Genomic DNA, 9,580 nt, shown 5'->3' with positions numbered 1-9,580 from the left:
GGGTTTGGTCCTTGGTCCTCTCCTGTTTGGTATCTACTTCTCTGAAGTCCAAGCCAACACAAAGGGACTCTGGCTGACAAAGTTTCCAGACAATTGCAAGTTGGGAGCCAAAATTAACTCCCCAAGTGATGCTGCCATCCTACAGAAAGGCCATAACAAACACACAGCAAACCAAGCATCAAATCTTCAAAAATACACCAAGATGAAGCAGTCAGAGCGTGAGACAAAGAGAAGCAACTTTTATCCATCTGTCCTGGTACCTTCAAAAATACACCAAGATGAAGCAGTCAGAGCGTGAGACAAAGAGATCAAAAATACACCAAGATGAAGCAGTCAGAGCGTGAGACAAAGAGATCAAAAATACACCAATGTGTCGTCATCCCATTTGGGAAAAACCCGGTTCCCATGAATTACCACATCGATGGTAGTCCACTGAACATAGAAGGTGTCATAAGAGATCTGGGAACACAGGTTGACAGCAACCTCTCTTTTGACCACCACAATGCCACTGTGGTCAGAAAGTCCTTCTATGTGACACATCTCATTACTAAGGGTTTTGCATCCAGGAAGAAAGAGGTCATTGTCTCCCTCTACTCTTCCTTCATTAGCCCAATCATCGAGTACAATGACCCATTTGGCATGCATCTCACTAGACACCTGCAACAACTGAAGAGGCCACAAAATTATCTCACAAAGAGGATCCTAGGCCTTAAACACTTGTCCTATATGGACAGACTCAAAAAATTCCAACTATTCTCTGTCTCATATCGCCTACTTAGAGGCGATCTCTACTTGACTTACAAAGCCATGTCTGATCCAGCTCTCTTAGAAGTGCTACATCTAAAGAAATCCCAATCCCTCCGCACTACATGCTCCAGAGACCTCAACCTCATTACCACAATCAACAGAACAAGCTGGAGGGACAGGTTCATAACCCACAGACTGCCCATGCTATGGTATAGAATTCCCATACATGTCAAGCAGAGCACCTCACTGGCCCTCTTCAAGAGAGATCTTGATGAGTGGATGGGAAATAGAAAAGTCACCCTAGGGATCACTCCAGTGGCTCTACTCAACAGAGGCACTGGGAACTAAGGCTGGGTGTCATGATGCCAGGGTAATCCTATGGGCTAGGCTTGTAAAGGCTACAGGGCCATTAGCCTAGTACACACATATGAACCTATGTACACTTCACTCACTATGCCAATAATTCAGTACATCACCCCTTTTGTCATGTCCTTTTCAAAGCACCTGCAGGAAATGGAGAGACCACAAAGATTTCTCACAGACAAAATGCAAGGTCTTTAGTAGCTGTTCTATGTGGATCATCTGAAATCACTGTCACTTTATTCTGTTTCATACAGACTACTCAGAGGCAATCTCTGTCTTGCTTACAAGGCAATCTCTGACCCTGCTTTATTGGCACACAGATTACTCAATCTATAGACCTAAACCTAGTATGTGACATCAATAGAACATGCTGAAGGGACAGATTTGTGCCCAATAGGTTACAACACCTTTGAAATAGACTTTAACTTCATATCAGATTACCTCATTGGCCCTCTTCAAACACAATCTGGACAACTGGATAGGTACCATAAATTCACCCTGGGGGTTCCACCTGTGTCCCTCTTGGACAGGGGCAATAGGTACTGATCACGGTAACGAGGGTAAAATTTGGCTAGGCTTATAAGGTCCCTTGGGCCATTAGCCTAGTAACTTCCTGTGATCCTATGATAGTTATGTCTTTCCTCATTGCAGCTAAGATGTTTATGATTTTTAAACTACTGTCCCATGTCAAGAGGCCCATTTTAACTCGGCCCGTAACATGATCAAGTAGGGCTTTCATTTATCCCTAGGATAGTATTTTATCACATAGGTTTTGGAATGTATGATATCCATACAGGGACACATTTAACATCAAATCCAGACACTATGAGGAACAGTTTCCAAGTATATCTAGACAGGGTCATATTATTCAGGACTATCACAAAGCTATTCATGAATCCAATATTATGGACAATTAAATCTGTTGGTAATGTTCTCCTTGTGTATGTAAGGCCAAGAGAGCACAGAGTAATCTTGAGGATATATTTTTATATATTACACAAAATATAACTTTTTATTCTCAATTGATTACAATGGATTGCGAATTACATTACAAATAAGATTGTACGACTCTGTTCCAAAGTTTATATAGGAAAGACTAAACATCCCATAAAGGTACATATATTAGAATAGACAAAGGACAATGCATACAGTTGTCACCCCATAGTATAGTATTTCCTTGAAGCAGGATCTAGTCTACCTTGTTTAAATTAATGATCAAGGAACAATATAGACCTAGTGAACAATGTTGCAGTATATTGAAATATATTATGTCCTTAAGTTTGAAACTTATCAGCTTGGTAGTCTGAATGTTGATATAAAATGGAATTGTTTCTTTCTAGTTTTCTGATGAATCTTCCTTACATGAATTTGAAAAATAGGAAATAGAATGTTATTAGTAGAATTGTTTTTATCAATTGTTATTAGTTATTTCACTTATTGGTATGTTGTGAATTATTATTTTGTTTGTACATAGATGGCTTATGTTGAAGTGACAGGAGATTTTTATAGTGATTTAATAATAGTTGTGGTTTAATAATGAGACAATAGTGTGGTAGAAGTTGTGTATTCCTCAGTCATACCAAATCTCTGCAACCTACATTTCTTTTTTAACCTCTCCTTATTAGCAGTTTTTTTTTACGTGAGGTTCCCAACATGTCTTACTTCTTAGAAAACAGAAAGTATAAGCTACCTAATTAGTTTTATACCATAAAGATGCGAGTAGCAAGGCTTACTGAAACCATAACATTTCCATAGTGTTTCATCATTTAAACCAGCCTTATTATTATTAGTGCTCAATTTTTTTTGTCTTCCCTCACTCTTCCACCCCATACCACCTCAGAAATTTTCTTCTAAACAATATTTATCTTCTCCATATGTACCAGAACCTAACTGTGTCCCCAGATTTCTTAAACACTGGTTACTTTTGTGCCATTCACACTGACCTCACCTATCTATCCTGACAATTTCCAGATTTCAGTTTTTCAGTGATTAATGCAATTTCTACCTTACCTCTAAAAGCATATATAGCTATCTATATGTATTGTGTGCATGTCTGTGTCCAGAATCTGATAAGCTATTTTACCAACAGCTAGACTGTACCTTATTACAGGTACCCTTTCACGAAGTATACATAGTGATGTAGTTTGTTCACCCAGTGAGAGTGTGTGTGAATGTGTACTTGCCTTCCCTTCACTAGTTGTAGCTTTTTTCTCATATAGTAATGGCTCCTGGTTTGTATGCATATTGTTTAGTCCAGGAGGGGGTGGTGGGTGTGTTGATTGGGGGTATACAGCAGTATGTTGGTATGTATGTATCTGGTACATGTCTTGCATTATGACTGTGTCTGGGGGAGCAAAAAAAACAGAGGTAGTTAGAATATGTGTGACAGTGAGAATGAAAATGCTTATAAGTAGTTATGACAGTTTGTAGGGGGAGTAAAAACAGAGTGTCTATATTATATCGCACATTCAGAAGAGTGAATGACACAAAGATCCCATGTAAAGGAAAGCTTACAACGTCAAAACCTCAGAACAGTGAGTTTGTTCCCTCAGGGAAAAAAATTACTGTTCCGGAAAAAAAAAAGTAAAACATTACATAATGTGAGGGGCTTCACCTCCCACACCCCTCGATGTGGGGGGCTGTGCCCCCACACACCCCTACTTAAATATACCAACTCTGATATCGGACTACAGTGCCGAAAATGGCAAAGTAGCAAAAGCGGCCAAGCACATTCTTTACTAGGGAAAGAATTTGCTGAAAAGCCACTTCTCTATTTTGCCTTTTCGTGCTTTTCAGTTCGACAAAGACGCATTCAACAACCTGCGTCTGCAACAGCATAATAGGGAAACAAAAACAGAGTTAGAGTATGTGTGATTGGGAGAATGATAATGTTCAGAGGTAGTTATTGGGTGTGCAGTCCAGGAGATGATTGAAGAGCCTAGCCCAATTTCCCAATTGTAGCAAAGCACTGCCTGGATGCGTGACTTGCTCAAAGTCATACACTAGGCAAATGTAGACTGCTGGAGTCAAATCCTGCACCACATGACACAGCTTGTTAACAGATGATAGGCTTAATCCTCTGTGCCACCTGCCAGATTGGGTACTTTTGGTGCAGAGTGCATGAATGATGTGAGAAGTGGCTTTTGTGGAAGAATGGTGCACGTGAGATTCTGTGTTCCACAAAGCACTTACCTCAGTGTAAGTGCAATCTTTGATTTAGTAATAGTCCTGAGCCCTCCTTCATGGTGTGGGTGCTTGCCTCCTCATATCTGGACATGTGTTTGTTGTAGGTTTGTTAGGATCCCATTGCTGCTGAGTGTTTGAGTGTCTGGAGTTTAATGTATATGACTGAGTATGTGATAATGTGCTTTTGACTGAAACAGGTTCTGATCTTGATAAGAAGAGTACTCAAAAAGTTTCCAGTATTGATCAGTTTCTTTGTATATTTGGTTCTTAAATAATCTGCTATTGTGATTTAGGGTCTAGTCCATACATGCTACTACAATACTGTGATACCCGCACACAAACACACACACATACATGCACACATGGGTGTACAGTCATAGGAACATAAAACCAAGTCAAGCAGTCCAGGATCACCCTAACTCCACTAAGAATTAATTCTGAAGATTGTCTGACATGGCACCCTACAATTCTTCATCCTTCCATTATTAACTTCAAACTATCTGTTACACCATACTGCACACATTTGTATGTCTGCAGTGTGAAAGCTGATGGAAACAGTGTTCTGCAGACCCGTGTGTTTACTGCAAATTCAATGTTTTATTTAATATTTTGCTGTTTTACATTGTCTTTTTTTATCCTGCAATCACATGGCTACCCTTGGTATATGGGGAATGTATGTGATACAGCTTGCAGGACTAGGAAGAGAGTTGGATTCTTGGTCCCCAAAAACAAACTGACTGTGTTATACAGCTTCATACTGGTTTGTCTGCTTTGCTTTCCTCCTACTCACCGCCACAGTTACTCAGACATCTACATATATGCATGTATAGTCCTGCCACAGACACTTCCTTTCATTTCTGATAGTACTCTAATGCTAATTGAATTCACTACCCGAACTCATCTTGTTACCCACTGTATACAGCCAGCAAACCACTATATCAGTGAAAACCAATAATCGAAGATATCTATAACCTTAAATTACCACACAAAATGACAACTGCCCTATTCACACTCTGTGACTTTCAGGTACCATCACCTATCACTGTTACAAAAACATTTCTGTTTTAAAAAATAAACAATTTACTAACAAAAGGAAAAAAAGTAATTCTAAATATTTCTTCCAACACTACTATATAGTTGATAGCATGCATGAAGAGAATCATGAGTCACAATATGTACAAACAACAAGCACATTAAAAAACCCAAGACTAGACTTAGAAATTCCAGATGGTGAAAATGCTGTATGCACACATTTCAAGACCCGTTGGATCTTTTTAGTGTGCAACATGTTCGGAGAATTATTAAGAATCATGGATGCCATGAACTCTAATATCCTGGGAGACCCTTTGGCTGAAGTCTGAGTCTAACTGAACAAGATCGGGAATATTTCCAGATTCAAGTCGACATTCACTTTGGTTAAGAATGCCTTTTGCAGGAAAAGACTCCAAGATGCATCCTAAAACACAATTCTGTAAGATAGAATTAAGGAGGATTTTTGACTGCTGATCTGAAAGTCCAGACGGGGGAGGAGGTTTTTAACCAATGACGAGGACTCCTGAAACCTGGAAATAGACTCTGCAAAAATCAGTAAATTATCTAAATAAGGATATATTTGAATACTCTGCAGTGGGCTATCACAGGAGCCATACATTTTGTAAACATACTTGAAGCTGTAGTCAACTCAAAGGGTAATGCAGAAAACTGATAATGTAACAATCAGACACAGCAAATTTCTGGAAAAATTAGAATGTTGTGATAATCAGAATGTGAGGATAAGCACTGTTTAAGTCTAGCGTAATCACAAAATCTAGAAAGTGATTAAGAGATAACACAATTTGTAGGGACACTGTCTTGAACTTTGGTACTTTCACAAGCAAGTCAAAAAATGAAAAGCCAAAATCTGGTCTCCATGAAGGATCTTTCTTTCTTTGGTAAAGGAAAAATTCTGGGATAGAGTCTTTCTCCCATCTAGGGCACTGATTCTATAATCCCTAAAGAAAGCATGTGCTGAATAACATGAGGAAAATCTTCTGTTTGGTTTAGATGATGAGTGAACAATTCCCCAAAAATGGAGGTTTATCCAGTTCCTTTAGTAATCCTCCTAATATAATATCAGAACCCATTTGTCCGAAACACTTTTTGTCAAAGGGGGAAACTGGGAAGCAGTAACTCAGACTGAGGGTGAAATCAGGAATAGTGGGAAGATGAATACTGGCATAGTCATTCAGAAGTACAGGCCTGTCCCATCTTCCGAAAGAATCCTTGTTTCTTTTTAGATCCCTCTTGCCATTTCTTTGTGTCAATGTTTACTGGAAGCTTGATAGGAGTGCCAATGATGCAACAGGTAGCACATCCTGCACCAGGTAATTGGACTGCTGACTGAAGTGCAGTATATGGGTGTGCTGCACTCTTAACTGTGCCATCCTTTGGATGAGACATTAAACCAAAGTCCCCATATGCTTGAATTGGTAGTAGCTTAGGTGGATTTTAAAGATACCACAGTTCATATTAAAAAGAGTAGCGTAAGTTCTCTGATGTCCTGTCAAAATTTACTCTAGTAGTATAACTACAGCTTTGGGTCTCCCCTGAAAAGAGGCCACTAACCTAGATGGACAAAATTAGTTAAATGATATATAAAAAATAAACAAAAAATGTTGAAAAAAGAACAAGGAGATTTGAAGGGATTAAGAAAAAAAACTCAGGATCAATTTACCTCCTTCATCAAAGTGTTTGAGAATCCAAGTATCAAACAGACCAAACAAAACCTGCCTATCCAAAGAAGAATTCAAACTCTCAGATTTTACTACTGAAACTTTTGGTTATATACTCAGGGAAAACATCTCATCAGAGCAGCCATAGCTGGGACACAGGGTATATGCCCAATCATACACACTCTTTAAAGGATGGTCCAATTGTACACACTCTTTAAAGGATGGACCAATTGTACACACTCTTTAAATGATATTTGCACACTTGAGAAACAGTAGTTTAACCGGATTCAGAAATGACCCACCTTCTGAAGGTAAAGTGGCAGAAAACCCTCAAATTGTCCACACAAGTCAAGTACTTCAAAATATGTGCCTAGTAATTCAAGAACCTGAAGGCTAGTGTTGAGAAAAAGGAAAATGACTTTCCAATCCTGTCAAAAGCTTAACTATACTTGTCCAAAGGCAAAAGATCAGCATTGACCAGGATTTTTTTTTATCAGCTGAAGATGAAATAGAATCAGCTGCGGGATCAGGCCTGAGTTAAGAAAATTGATACTTGTTTAGAATGAGAAACTTTAAAAGGTCTAGCTGCCTTTCTGGGGAGTGAAGATTGTTTTTCAGGGATCTTTTCAGGCAGAAAAATCATCTTCCAAAGTTGACATAATAAAAGGAATAGGAGTAGAATATGGTATGGCCACTTGTATCACATCATACTGTCTTCTCAAAGAGAGAATGACATCCATTTGATCCCACAACAATAGTTTTTTTTATTGTGGGCACGAACTCAGAAAAAGTAAACAACTCAACAGGAAAATATGAGGAAATATCCTCAGAATCAGTGTCAGATACTTGTGAAGATAATGTTAATATGTGAATGCTTTGATAAACTGACCTCAGGGATTGTGGAGCTACAGTTATTGCCAACATTACTCTGCTGATCCTCAGAATTTAAAGCCTGCAATAACCCCTGAGCTAAGGCAAGTAATTCATCTTTATGAATGGACATTTTAGTCAATCATGAAATATTCCTAACCTTTTTCTTTTTTTGTAGGGATATCCCTAGAAGGAGACAGGCTAATGGATGGCACTTCAATCTGGGAAACACTTCTCTTACCTTGGCCACCCCAGGAAGAACCTCCCAGAGAAACTCATACTCAGAGATGAAGGTTCTTCCATGCCCAACATGGACACTGAACAGCTGAAGAGGATGAGCTAACCCCTGGTCCATGGTGGCAGAAAGGACTACACTAGAGGGACCTAGAGTAAACTAGACATTGGTCTGAGGAACTAGCAATAATCAGTAACCCTTCACGAATGGCTAAAGCTTAAACTGTGCCCACAGTACAGGCACGGGATTATTTTTTTAAGCAGAGCAGGAGAAGGCATCACAGAACCAATAAGAGAACCTATATTACAGGAGAAGCCTACTCACCTCTAACTATTGCTGGAATGAGTTGGTCAGAAGATAAGATGTCACTGTAGTGTTTACAATAAGTAAGTACACTCAACCTTCCCTATAGATGTTTCAATATTTAAAAAGTAAATGCACAAGCAATACACTTCTGTTTTCTATAACAACCGAGTGCCATTTTCTAAAATGTCAATGTCTTAAATAAAATGCATGAAAGTTGTCACAAACTGTACTTAAGCATAAAACACATTTTTTCCTAAAATAGGCAAAGTCCTTCAATCCAAAGCTAAGTATGCAAGCAGCACATGGTTTCACAAAAAGTGCCCCAAATAGCCTTAATAAATCCTGATATCAAAAACACTTCATATAATTAGAGGTTTCTGCTTTGATAGTAAATATAAAAAAAAAAACATTGTTCTTAAAAACACACAATACTTATTTATATCACAAAATATTAAAGCAACATGCAAGGGTTCTCCTTCAATCCTGTGAATCCAAGAGGTGCTCATGCTAGGACTTCAATAAAATGCAGAAAAGATTCACACCCCAGGAGCCAGCAGCCAGGTTGAGTGTGTGTGGATGGGAGCCAGGGGCTTTTGGAGACTGGGCAGCCATTAAATCCAGGGCAGCAGTTAGAATGATGAACATTAATAAATAAATTAAAGTGTATCAAGGTTGATGTTTCATATTGTGCAGTGTTTACTGTCTTGTTAGACTGAACAAATACCAATTCTTAAACCATTATGACGGCAAATTGCATGTGTGTATGTGTGTTTGTGTGTGTGTATATATATATATATATATATATATATATATATATATATATATATATATATATATATATATATATATACATATATATATATATAAATATAGATATATACATATATAGGTTCATAGGTAGGTACTAAGCTATCGGCCCAAGGGCCTAAGTAAGCCTAGCCAACAAGGTTCCCTGGCTTATGCCACCCAAGAAAGGTATTTTCCTGTGCCACTATCGAGCAGAGATACAGAAGTGATCCCTGGGATGTATTTCCTATTTCCCATCCACTCATCAAGATTTTTCTTGAAGAGTGCTAATGAAGAACTTTGCTTGACATAAATGGGTAGCCTGTTCCAGAGTATGGGAAGTTTCTGGGACAGGAATCTATCCCTCCAGCATGTC

The sequence above is a fragment of the Protopterus annectens genome, chromosome 16.part0, assembly GCF_019279795.1.
Source record: "Protopterus annectens isolate FY-2018-M chromosome 16.part0, PAN1.0, whole genome shotgun sequence".
In the NCBI taxonomy this organism is placed as follows: domain Eukaryota; kingdom Metazoa; phylum Chordata; order Ceratodontiformes; family Protopteridae; genus Protopterus; species Protopterus annectens.
Note: the sequence above shows the minus strand (reverse complement) of the source record.